The following is a 13,199-nucleotide window of genomic DNA, read 5'->3' as shown; positions in this document are numbered from 1 at the left end:
AGACATATGTCAGAGAAGCTAAAGTGATAAACCTTTTTTTTAATTCTAAAAATCCCTAAGTGTTAAGTAATTAAATATGGCAGTCGACTGTTTCCAAGATAAACTCAGCAACATCAGCAAAACATGAAGTTCTCTCTATATATTGCCTCTTTCTGTCTTACTAATGTTGGAACTTTCCTTTTCTTGAATGGAGAACACACCCCCGGCATCACAGTCTCAGCCTATTCATGCTGCTCCAAGAATAAAGACAACATAATTTTTATTGCCCTGTTTTTGAGACAGCAAAAGCAAACTGAATAAATGGGTAAAGCCTGCAGGTTTTCAAGTGTAAGAAACTTTGGAAAGTTGTCACAACTCTTACCCTTGACTTCTAATTAATAGTTAATTGCCTTGCAATCTGACATCAGGAGACTGCATCTAGCAACCCTGCTCCCTTTTGAGATCCATCATCTACTGTTTTGGGATCTATGATCTTCGCCCAGGATATAAAATACTCCTTCTACCCTCACACAGCAGCCTAACCCCATCCCTCTTGACAAATACCTTCTTCCCTCTGCCTGCACTGTGAGAATCCATCTTCCCTTGTTCACATGCAGATTTTTTGTTCCTCCTCCTTTGCACAGAGAGAAAGAATCAGGATGAAGATGTGGCACTTGTCTCACAGGAAAATAAGACAAGGAGGGGGCAAGTGGCATCAGCACAGAGGCATGAATTTGTAGTTCTTGTTGATACCTGAGGAGTGGAAAGAACAAGGGGTGGCAATACTCCTGTAGCTCTCCAGAGCAGCAACAGGGAGTGTGTCTTTTGGGGCCCTGAAACACATTAGATGGACAAGAGGGCCATCACTGGTTTGCTACCCTAAGCGACCATCTACTTTATCCATGTAAAATAGTTTTTAAAGGGGCCTTCTGGCTGCTTCCTTTGGAACTTAACCTCTACAGTCCTTCCAAGGACCTTGGAAGGAACTTAGGATTTTTATGTGTAAGAAGGGACATGCTAGCTTTAAATAGAAAACACAGATTGTAAAAGGTGAAATTAGGACTATAGGCTAAATTTGGACCTCGTGTAAGTAGGTGCACCTCAAGTGGTATCAGGACTCTCAAGTTACGCATGGACTGAGTTTATCCCACCATTTGCAGAAGTACAAATCAATGCACACTTTTACTTAGGCACATTATTTCAGTTTATGTAACTGCCATATTAAGCTCAAGGTCCAAAGAGCATACTGAACAATATCTTATTGTAGAGGCTATTGAGATTCAATATTACAGGGCCAATGCTACCAACCCCCTCAAATTTCATTCATGTCAGAAAGCTTTGGAAATATAACACCAGAGGAGTTTGAGACCCTTGGACTGTATTGTGAATCTGCTGCTTAAATTTTTAATGTAACATCAATGTGAGCTCTCAAATATTTCTCAGTAAAGTCCATCTATATAATTCTTGTTTAATTAGACATCATCCTATAAGAAGTGAAATCCAGACCAAGCTGGAACTAGATGAAATTTCAGGAAAATTCAGTTCCTGCATTATGACCTATCAAGAGTACACACTAGGTATGAGCTCAAGCTAGTGGGGCTGCTGTGATGATTAAATTATTCAAAGTGTTGAAACTAAAATTCACTCTGTCTCCATTTGCAGTACCAGAAACAAAACACTCTTAAATAGGCAATAAAGTGAGGTTGGGTATTCAACCTGTTCCATAAACGATGTTTAAACAAAACAGATGAGATCAAATGCACACCCCTGGTGGTCAACCAAACTATAGAAATGAAACTCATAACTTTTGGGGGTTTTTTAACAGTAAAAGAAATTATGACAAAAGACTGCATAGAGAAAAATACAAATTTAAGTTCTGTCATGTTGACACTAATACTGGGGAAAGGACTACAAGACCATATGCTAATTATGTTTCAGGTAAAAAAGAAGAAAATTTCAGATAGGCAATTGGTAAGTAGATTTCTAATAAAATAACTTCAATCTTTTTCAAGTCTTTTCCAAAATACCAGAAGTGATTAGAACACATTATGGATCAGTCACTTGCCAAGTTTCATGTTTGAAATCAAAGCTGTTTTAGAATTTTCTGAACAACAAAAAAGCATTTTAAAACTGGTAACATTCAGTTATTGTGATATAAGCAAATACCAGCCAATCTGAATTTTGGAACATTCTTTTTCTCATGTCTTTGTGTTGCCACTACGCCAGAAAAATATTTCAGGCCCAACTGCTATGGCAGTGAAAATAATAGTCTCAAAAAAAATATATATTTTTTTTTTAAATAAATAATAATGTGCATATCCTTCAACTAAACTATTTATTTCTTCAAAATTTCTTCAATATATGGAGACTTTCTGTCATCATAACTGAGATGCATCTACATTTACCAAAGTTGAACTTGCCTGTAATTTGCATTGAAGATCTTAAACCCTCCTTGTTCCCTTCTCTGCACCTCCCCCAGAAAGAGCTCAGCATTCTTGAAATATGTTCTCTTCAAATACTATACAATGAAAGTGGCTCTGTCACGGAGAAGCTGCTTAGTTTCTTCTAATACACTGAGGAACTCTGAAATAATGCAGGCCAGCACCATCTCACTCTTATTCCTCCCGCCAATACTAACCAGTAAATAGGGAACAAAACTTGAACCTGCATCTTCCACAGTAAAGGTACTTGCAAAATACAGTACACCTGCCAGGAGAAAAAACATCAACTGCTATTCCAATCTGTGGCTACCTTTCTTAAGGTTGTTTTCCATTCACTCTAATGTATGCAAGCAAAACATTTAAGATGATAAGAAGCCAAACTTTAGGCAATCCTAGGGGTTATATGTGCCTATAAATCCTCATTATGCATCTGTGTGTACTAATAAAGACTATTACATAAAATACTCTATTATTTAATGTCAATTGAAGGGAGGTTTGCTTTCAATTACATGTAGTCAAATGTCCCTACAATCAGTTGGTACAGTAACTGGGTAGAGATTCCTAAACATATTAAGTCTTTCCTCCTTGAATCTCGAAATTATTTAGAAATATGCTTTCGTTTCCATGAAGAGACAGAATGATGCCAACAACAGCTACACTATTCCCCCAGCAGATCTGGAGATGCTGGAGGAGAACTCAGAAGTCCAGCTGCCAGATCCTCTGCTGTAACCACCTGATGCAAGACTATCCCTCATGGATTTCTCTCTTCTAGCTTAAGTTTTTACTCTTTAATGATTCCCTATAACATTAATGGTTTTATATTTCCTAACTATGACTGAACCTCATATTTGGGCAAAAAAGGAACTTTCCATCTCCTAAGGAATAACTCAAACCAGGCCAGAATTTCATGTAGTCAGCCATCTCCTTTCTGTCCTCATTAACTCAAAGTCTGCATTAATAAAAAATAACCAGTATAGCAGGGCCCTGGTATTCACAGAGACAAATAAAGATCTCTCTAATGTATTTAAAAATGCTTCTCCCACCAGTGAATTACAAAAGAAAAGTTGTTTTTCATGTGTTCTAAGCCACATTCAGTCCAAAAGAAGGAACTTCTAAACAGTAAATGTGTACAGAGCTATTTCCTACCTCTGCAGGCTGCATAAAGTGCCACTGTGGTAAGATGGGACCAAGACCACTTAAACATATTAAACTATTAGCCTGCATTCCCTTCTTGTTCTTAAAATTCTAGCAAAACATTCCAGGCCAGAGTTTACTTGTAGGACTTCTGAAGAGTCATGCACCACCATCATTTATCTTAGAGCAGGACGATGCTCCATGTACTGCTGGTGAGCCTTTTGCTGATGGCCTGCAGAAAACTTCCTAGTCACACTGTTCTGGTTCACCTTATTCTCAGTTGCTAAACTGCATTTAATTAAAAAAAGACAGACAGGTAAAAGCACATTCAGCATTTAACTTTGCACTGGAAGCAAATACATTCAGTTCTCAAATAGAAAACTACACAATTCCAACCTGGAGGGGAAAGAAGCGTGACAGCTATGAATAAGAGGAGAATTGTCTCAGATTTCCTAAGATGTTTCCCACGTTACCATGTATCCATATCAGGAAAAAGTTAAGAACCCTATCTTTAAATTTCCACAAGTACAGTTCCAATTAGAAAGGGTTTTCAGCTTTGAGCTATCACCGCACTAAAAATAGAGATGTTCAGGAAACACAGTACTTGCAAAAGTGATTTCACACACAATCTGTAAACATGTTGCCCTTTTAGGTAACATAGCAATTGTTTGAAAGACAGAAATACTAAAGTTGACGGGATCTTTAAAGATAGTTTGCAACCCTAAAAACTGAAATCTGTGCTGCCTTTTTAATTATTAATTTTAATTTTCTGTAAAAAGAGGCTGAAAAGACTAAGTACGGTAGGAATAGAGAAGGAAGGAGAGCGAAAAGAAACTTTTACACTTTTGCTTTGGAAGTTTTTTGTTTATACACACATAGATACACATCTATAAAAGAAATGCAGATGTTCTTTGCTTTTCATAACCTTGTATGCATATCTAATGTTTTATGCAAATTTTGTGGTTTTGTTTTATCAGATAAGCTTATAAAAGCCAACTTAAAAATCACACAATTCAAGTTATAAATACAATGTTTTCATTGTTTTCTTTACTAAAACCTGTTTTCTTTCTCTCTTGTTGTTGTTGTTTTTTTAATAGGATTCCTTGTTTTTCTTCTCTGTTGTACCTGCCCATTTAACTTTGAATGCTACAATATTATTTTCTTGAAATTTATGGTGGACAACTTCTGGGTTTGCAAGTGCAGAACAGGGAATGATTAAGCAGGAAAGTGATTTTCATTCTTCAGGTGTTCAAAATACTGCTAAGTTTCTTATTGCAAGTTCTTAAGTAATACTTGGAAAAATACGTATTTTCATAGTATCATAGAATGTTCTGGGTTGGAAGGGACCTAGAAGATCACCTAGTTCCAACCCCTCTGTGTAGGCATGGACACCTTCCACAAGACCAGGTTGCACAAAGCCATGTCGAATCTGGCCTTGAACACTTCCAGGGAGGGGGAATCCACAGCCTCCCTGGGAACTTGCTCCAGTGTCTCACCACCCTGACAGTAAAGAATTTCTTCCTAACATCTAGCCTACATCTACCCTCTCCCAGTTTAAAATTATTACCCCTCATCCTATCACTACACACCCTGTTAAAAAAAATAAATATAAAAATCTTGCTGAAAGAAACAGAACTTTCAATATAGAATTGAAACCTGTGTATTCTCCTAAGGGATTTAAAGGGATAATTTCTGTCAGTGTCATTACTTGAAGGAAAGTGACATGGATAAGTTAGACTGGACAAGAATTTTCAGGAGAATGATCATTTGTTCCTTCTTTCCTGATCATACTGAACTCTCTCAAGAGGTGACTGAAGTCCAAAGATCACTTTGGCATCTAGCTGAGCTGGCATCTAGCCATGAAGAACTAAATGAGTGCTACTACCAGCTGAACTCCTAGAGATACCTCTGTTAGTATCACTCACTCTAGAATATTAATGCCACCAGTGGAAGATTAAAAGCTAAAACAACACACTGTATGGTTAGAGCCACGGCAAGCTTGCAACCAAATAGCATGGTTATTCATGATGTCAGGTCATGCCAATTGGGTTGTACATTGAGCACCAAAACAGTAGTTCTGCTTGGTGTAAAAATAAAAACCATCACAAAACAAAAAACAAACAAACAAACAAAACCAACAAACAACTATTCAAGGACATCAGAGAAGATTTAGGATTCTCCTTTCCAAACTAGAACATCTGTAGTTTTTAACCACCTCTTCATAGTCAGTATTTAATTCTGTATTTAAGAAAGGCTTAATGCTACACTGACACTGCATAAGTGTCCTGGTTTCTCCACTACAGATAAGGGCTACATAGCTCAAGACTTCACACCTCATTTGTAGAGACATCCTCATGTGGTCCTTGTCACACAGAGTTTCCCATCATCTTTTGACAACCGGGACAAGTTTGCCCTCTGTTAAAAACTGTTGGTAAAAACACAGCAAGGTCCTGAGTCTAAAAAACAGATTGAAAGGTAATTTGCATAGTCTAATGTAACTTCAGATCAATGACCCCTGATATTTCTTTTATTATGCCTGCTGGATGATACTCACAGAACCAGAAAAAAAAGACTTGGAGACCAGAGAGTACAGAAACCTTATGTGGCAGTAATAACTACAAAAAATTTGGTAGTGTCACAGACCTCTATAAAGGAAGCAGCTTCATCTCCACATTCCATACCCCAGAACAAAAAAAAGCAACAACAACAAAAAAACCCCAACACACCCTCTCCCTTTTATGAAGTGCTATAACAAATTCTGAAAATACCACCCATTTCATTACACAATCAAGAAATGTGAGGTTTATGACATACCAAATGGTCAGCCTCATGCCTGACAGCTCAAACTCTGTGTATGCAAAGTAACCAAAGTTCAAGGACCACAGGGATAGAAAAGTTAGCTATTCAGAACCATTTTGGTATCTTGGAGGTCACACAATAGCCAACTAAAAGCCTGGAACAATAAGCCATCTTCTATGCAGAGCTGTACCTGTTATTCTCACTATCCTTCCTAACTAAGGAGCATCATAGAAGATTCCCAGACTACCAGAGAGTAATCAAACAAATTTTGTGAAAGAGCTAGACCCAAACCAGAAGTTCCTTCTTCTGGAAAGCCCATGGTATAGCCAAAGCAGAGGCTGTTGCACACCTGAAGTACAATTATGCTAGTCTGGCTATAATTGTTATTTGCTTGCCTTGAACCCAAACATAAGTACACTGCAATCAATCACTGACATGATTATGTAATATTCTGTAAAACCATCATACTAACAACACACCTTGACAAAATGCAAAAACGTTTTGTAACACAGCTAAGCACTACCATGTAAGAAACATAAAATCACAAAGGGGCGTCATTGCTGAAAAGGGGATACCGGAAAATATGTGAGAAGAACTCAAACCTGCAGGATAAGAAAAAGGACACAGAATAGGCAGGAAAGGTATTTGCCTGAACAAGAATAATCCCAAAGATTAAGCTGGAAAAAATGTCTGGTAAAAATAAAGCAAGTGCTTGTCTTAAAAATAAGATAATGTCAGAAGGAGGCAAGATTTCCCTCCTTTTGGTGACAGGGGTGAAAAAGGGTGAGAGGCATAAAAACCTCAAAGAAGAGCAAATGAAAAAAACAACTAAGAGGTAATTTTCCTTATGAAGGAGCTCTTGACTGATGGCCTCAGCCCTGGTGACTAAGACCACTTAGGACTGTAGGACAACCACAATGCATCAACTATAGTACTGTGCATTCATAGCTAATGTAAAATAGGATTATTAAGGACTGTTTAAATATGCAGTGATAATAACTAATAATGATTAAGAGCTACTGGCTATACATATTGTTACCGAATGCCAGTCTAGTAAGGATTTGCTTTTAATTTAAGCCGGCCTGACTCACCAGCCTTCCAAATGTGTTCATTCTAACTGATGCTGATGACATCCAGCTTCCCACTGCACAGCTCCTATGTTGCATCACATGATCAAATAAGAACAGAAAGGGGGGATTGCCTCTAGCATACATTACAGACAGGTGACAGCAATGAAAAAGAAGCCTTGATGCTTTACTTCTCACAGATTTGCCAGTATATAGCTAAAGAGAGCCCAAGCAAGTAAACTTACATGGTCTGCTTCTCTTACAGCAAGTTTCAATTGGCAATAAATCACATACAGTACATGAAGAGTTCAACAAATCTCTCCTGCTTTCTGGGAGATCTTTTTATCAATGAGAAGGTAATGTTTAGGTAAACTTCTCTAACCTATAAATGCTCTTAGGTCTCCTTTCTTCACACTGCACAGTTCATACCCAAACTGTCCTCAATTCAGAGAAACATTTTCAACTGCACTACTCAATCAGCAGAACCTGGTCAAACATTTCAGTATGAATCATTATCAAGATACATGTATGTCAGCAAATCTTAAGCAAATACTGACAGCCTGCTTACCATTACCTTCTACCTTCTCAGTATTTGACAATAAAGAACCCCAAGATCCTCATCCCATGCACAGATCAATTCAATCAATCAATATTTTCTTTCTGCATAAAGGGACAAGTGGTTTGCCAAAGGTCATAGAGCAAATCGTTGGTTAAATCTGGAATAACTACAGATACCCTGTCTCTAGATTTCAGCTTTTTCTCTTAGTCTCTTTAAGGCTAAAATAACGCTGTCTGGACACATCTTATCCCTAATTTTAATTTACTAATTTCAACTACATTTTCAAGAGGGATGTAAGCCTCAATAAAAAAAGCTGATTCACAGAATCACAGAGTGTAAGGGATGGAAGCGACCTCTGGAGATGATCGAGTCCAAACCCCCTGCCAAAGCAGGACCACCTAGGGCAGGTCACACAGAAATGTATCCAGAGGTCTTAAAAGTCTCCAGAGAAGGAGATTCCATAACCTCTCTGGGCAGCCTGTTCCAGGCCTCCATAACCCTTACAGTAAAGAAGTTCTTCCTCATGTTGAGGTGGAACTTCCTGTACTCTAGCTTGCATCCATTGCCCCTTGTCCTATCACAGGGCAAGACTGAAAAGATATTGGCCCCTCCTTCTTGACAGCCACCCTTCAGATATTTATATACATTAGTAAGATCCCCTCTCAGTCTTCTCTAGACTAAACAGCCCCTTAGACTTTCCTTGTAAAACAGGTGTTCCAGTCCCTTAATCGTCCTCGTAGTCTCTGTTGGACTCTCTCAAGTAAATCCCTGTCCCCCTTGAACTGGGGAGCCCAGAACTGGACGCAATACTCCAGGTGGGGTCTCACTAGGGCAGAGTAGAGGGAGAGAAGAACCTCCTTTGACTTGCTGGACACACTCATTTTAATGTACCCCAAGATACCACTGGTTTTCTTGGCCACAAGGGCACATTTCTGTCTCATGGATAACTTGTTGTCCACCAGGACTCCAAAGTCCTTTTCCACAGAGCTGCTCTCTAGCAGATCAGCTCCTAACCTGTACTGGTGCATGTTGCTGTTCCTCCCCAGGAGCAGGACTCTACACTTATTCTTGTTGAACCTCAGTAGGTCTCTCTTTGCCCAGCTCTCCAGCTTGTCCAAATCCTGTTGAATAGCTGCCCAGTCTCCCCAGGAATCAGCCAATCCTCCCAGTTTTGTATCATCAGCAAACTTGCTGAGGATACACTCTGTCCCCTCATCCAGGTCGTTGATGAAGAGGTTGGACAGGACTGGACCCAGCATGATCCCTTGGGAATTCCATTAGTTGCTGGTCTCCAACTGCACTCTGCACCATTGATCACTACCCTCTTGGCTCTATTGTTTAACCACTTCTCAATCCACCTCACTGTCCACTCTTCTATCCTACACTTTCTGAGCTTGCTCATGAGGATTTTCTGGGAGACAATGTCAAAAGCCTTGCTAAGGTCAAGGTAGACTACATCCACTGCTCTCCCTGCATGTACCCATCCAGTCACAACATCATAGAAGGCTGTCAGATTCATCTCTTCCATGTGCTTAGAGATGACCTGCAGAATGAGCTACTTCATCATTTTTCCAGAGATGGAGGTGAGGCTGACTGACCCATAGTTTCCTGGATCATACTTCTTGACCTTTTTGAAGAGTGGAGTGACATTGGCTTTCCTCCAGTCCTCAGACACCTCTCCCATTTGCCATGATCTTTCAAAAATGATGGAGAGTGACAGGGTAACAACATCTCAGCACTCATGGGTGCATCCTATCAGGGCCCATGGATGTATGTATATTCAGTTTACCCAAATGCTCTCTAACCCAATCCTCATTGACCAGGCTTTCTGTCCTACTTCCAGGGTCTGGGATTCACAAGGGCTGGACTTAGGAGTAAAGACTGAAACAAGTAAGTTATGCAGTAACTCCACCTTTTCTGCATCCTCTGGTATCTGGCCTCCCACCTCATTCAGCAGTGAGCCCACATCTTCCCTATTCTTCCTTTTACCACTGATGTATTTGTAGGAGCCCTTCTTGTTCTCTTTTACTTCCTTTGCCAGGTTTAGTTCTAAAAAGGCTTTGGTCCCCCTTGTTGCATTCCTACATACCCTGACAACACTCCTGTAGTTCTCCCAAGTGACAAATCCCTTCTTCCACAAACTGTGAACTTCTTTCTTCCATGTGACTTTCTTCAGGAGTTCCTTGCTCCTCCATGCAGGTCTCCTTCCTCTACCTGATTTCTTACTCACAGGAATGCACCTATCTTGAGCTTGGAGGAAGTAGCATTTGAACATTAACCAGCTCTCTTGGGCCCCTCTACCTTATAGAGTCTTAGCCCATGGGATTCCTGCAAGTAGATCATTGAAGAGTACAAAGTTAGTCCTCTGGAAGTACAGGGTTGCAATCCTACTTATTGCCCTTCTTCCTTGTAAAATAGTAAATTCCACCATGTAATGATCACTGTCCCCAACCTTAACATCCCCAGCCAGACCTTCTTTGTTAACACAAGGTGCAGCAGTGCAGCTCTCCTTGTTGACTCTTCCACCACCTGTATCAGGAAGTTATCATTTATGCACTACAAGAGCCTTCTGGACCGAGTATGCCTGTGTGGGCTTTTGGACAAACATCAGGGTGACTGAAGTCACCTATGAGCACTAAGGCATGGGATCTAGAGGCTACTTCCAGCTGACTGTAGAAGGCCTCATCAAAATCTTCTTTCTGGTTTGGTGGTCTATCGTAGACAGCCACCACAGTCTCACCCACATTTGCATGTCCCTTAATTCCTACCCACAAGCTTTTAATATGTTCTTCCTGCCTCTCTAGGTAGCGCTCAATGTGTTCCAGTTGCTCTCACATATAAAGAGCAACACCACTGCCTCACCTTGTTTGTCTATCCTTCCTAGGAAGTACATAGTCATCCATGACAACATTCCAGTCATGGAAGCTGTCTCACCAGGTCTCAGTAATTGCAATGTTATTACAAGCTTCATGAAAAAAAAAAAAAAAAAAGAAAAAAAAAGGCAAGGGGCAGGAAGGGGACACCATTCCCCCCAGACAGAATCAACAGTATAAGTTCATACCTTAAGCATGACAGAGTTTAATACATAAAAATCTTAAAAAACAGAAAATACTTCAGTGAGAGGTCATACCTTCTCAAGGAGCAAGTCAATCAAGCATCACACTAATCTGTAAAAAATCTAGATTCATGAATTCCAGTACTCATCAAACTATTTCTTGAAAATTACTGGAAGCAAAAGTACATTCTCCTTTACTACCTTCAGCAATCCTGATAAAAATGAAACCTATGACAAGAAGTATTCTCATTTCCTTTTTGAGTTAGGAGAAAACACTACATATCACCAAGAGGCACTACTCTGGGGGGGAGTGGAAGAAAAAAAAAGTCTGCTTTTAATTGACAGCTAAAGTCCAAAGACTAGACCCTGCATTCCAGATCCGTCAAGCACTTAATATCTGATTTTGGCTAAGATGAGCAATTTGCACACCCTACAGAGACGGGAGATTTGACAAACATTGCTAAAGAAAATTAGGATATCAAAAAAAACTCTAAAATATGTTATTAGAGGAATGTGCTAGTATTTTGGATATCTGGTATCTTTATCTGCTAATGTCTTAAAATGTTCACAACATTCTTCTGAATCTGGAGTAAGGGGAAAAGTTGATTTCTATTTTATTTCAGTTTCTGCAACTTAAAACCAGTCAGCTCTGGCTTCAAAAAAAAAGTAACAGTGTTAATGGTGCAAGGTACATTCAGACATGACCATTGCATATGAAAGGTTATCTAAAAGTCATCATCCTTCAATTGCTTAAGGTGGGAGAAAGATCTGGGATAATCTGAAAGCGTTAAAGAACCAGTTAGCAATGGGCTGGAAATGGACAAGTGAGTATTTCCATCAGCTCATCATTTTCCCCAAGAAGGTGGCTGCATAGAGCAGAGATTCTCCTGCAACTACCACAGACAGTCCCAAAAATCAAGGCCATAGCCCCAGCAGCGAAGAGTTATTGCTGCTGAGAGGTGGAGGAGGGATGACGCAGCCACTGTAGGAGAACAGATAAGGGTACAACACAACATGGCCTGCAATGCAGCCCTGGTAGCTACCATGCTGGGTGGGGGAGTCTAGAAGAGTATACTGTGAGTGAATCTGTAGTCTCCTTTCCACATTTTATCAGACTTTTGCCTCTTCCTATTTGAAAAACAGGCTATGTGAAGCAATGGTTTCACTTCTGTGTCATGTTTTTAAGCATCATCAACCATTTTCAGGGTGCTGTTATTAAAGACAAGTCTAGAAAGATTTTTTTCCTTCTCTAACAAGTAGCGCAATTGCTCCATTAGCCAATAGCATCACTTTTCCTTAAGCTGTCAGTAAAATGGCAACTGATACCTACATAGGAAATAACTGCATTACCTCCAGTCACACAGCACTGTGTAAATGCTGACTACTGTGTACACCAAACCTCATTTTCCATTCACATCTTTTTTTTTTTCCCCTTCCAATCACGATTCCAATGATTTTAATGTAGCAACACCAAACTTGACCTTCATTTATACTTTAATCAAACATACAGAATGTGCTGCAAGCTGCTTAAAGAGCTGGAAAATAAAAAGAAATAAGCAGTCATTTTCAAGGTGTTCACTTTTTCTGCTTACACTCTGGAAGTGTGGACATCCCTTATGTTTGAAGTACCTGTAGACAGTTTTCCTCTCTGCTTATTTCATTATTGGGGCCAAAAGTCCAGCACATGATCACATAATTCCTTTTTACAGCTAATACTGCTGCAGAGCTTAAGCACTGCATCAGGGAGCAAACTGGTGGCCCTCCCATGCTTCTTCAAGGGTGGAAATGGTACAGAGGTTCTGAAATGAGTATGTGCAGAAAGAGCAGAGTACTCCAACCACACCAGAGAACACACACAGTACTTGAGAAAGCCCTTCACTACCTAGCTAGTTTCTTTCTGCCTTTTCTGTGTTAGAATCTGACTACCACCTTTAGATTTACTCTCAGCACCACCATCTTTCTCTGGAAGGCAGTGTTTCGGGAAAGCATCTTTCTGTGCTAGAAATCTTAACAGGCTCATCATACAGGTGGCCATGACACATCCTCTTACTGTGATTTTGGTTTCCTGTAATTATGCTCCAGAATAAAAAAATTGGGTGGCACTGAATTTAAAAAAAAAAAAAAAAAAAAAGAAAAAAAAAAAAAAAAAACTATAACACACACAA

Source organism: Chaetura pelagica, unplaced genomic scaffold (genome assembly GCF_000747805.2).
Source record: "Chaetura pelagica isolate M959 unplaced genomic scaffold, ChaPel_1.0 scaffold65, whole genome shotgun sequence".
Lineage (NCBI taxonomy): Eukaryota > Metazoa > Chordata > Aves > Apodiformes > Apodidae > Chaetura > Chaetura pelagica.
The sequence above is the reverse complement of the archived record's forward strand: the minus strand, read 5'-3'. Positions refer to the sequence as shown.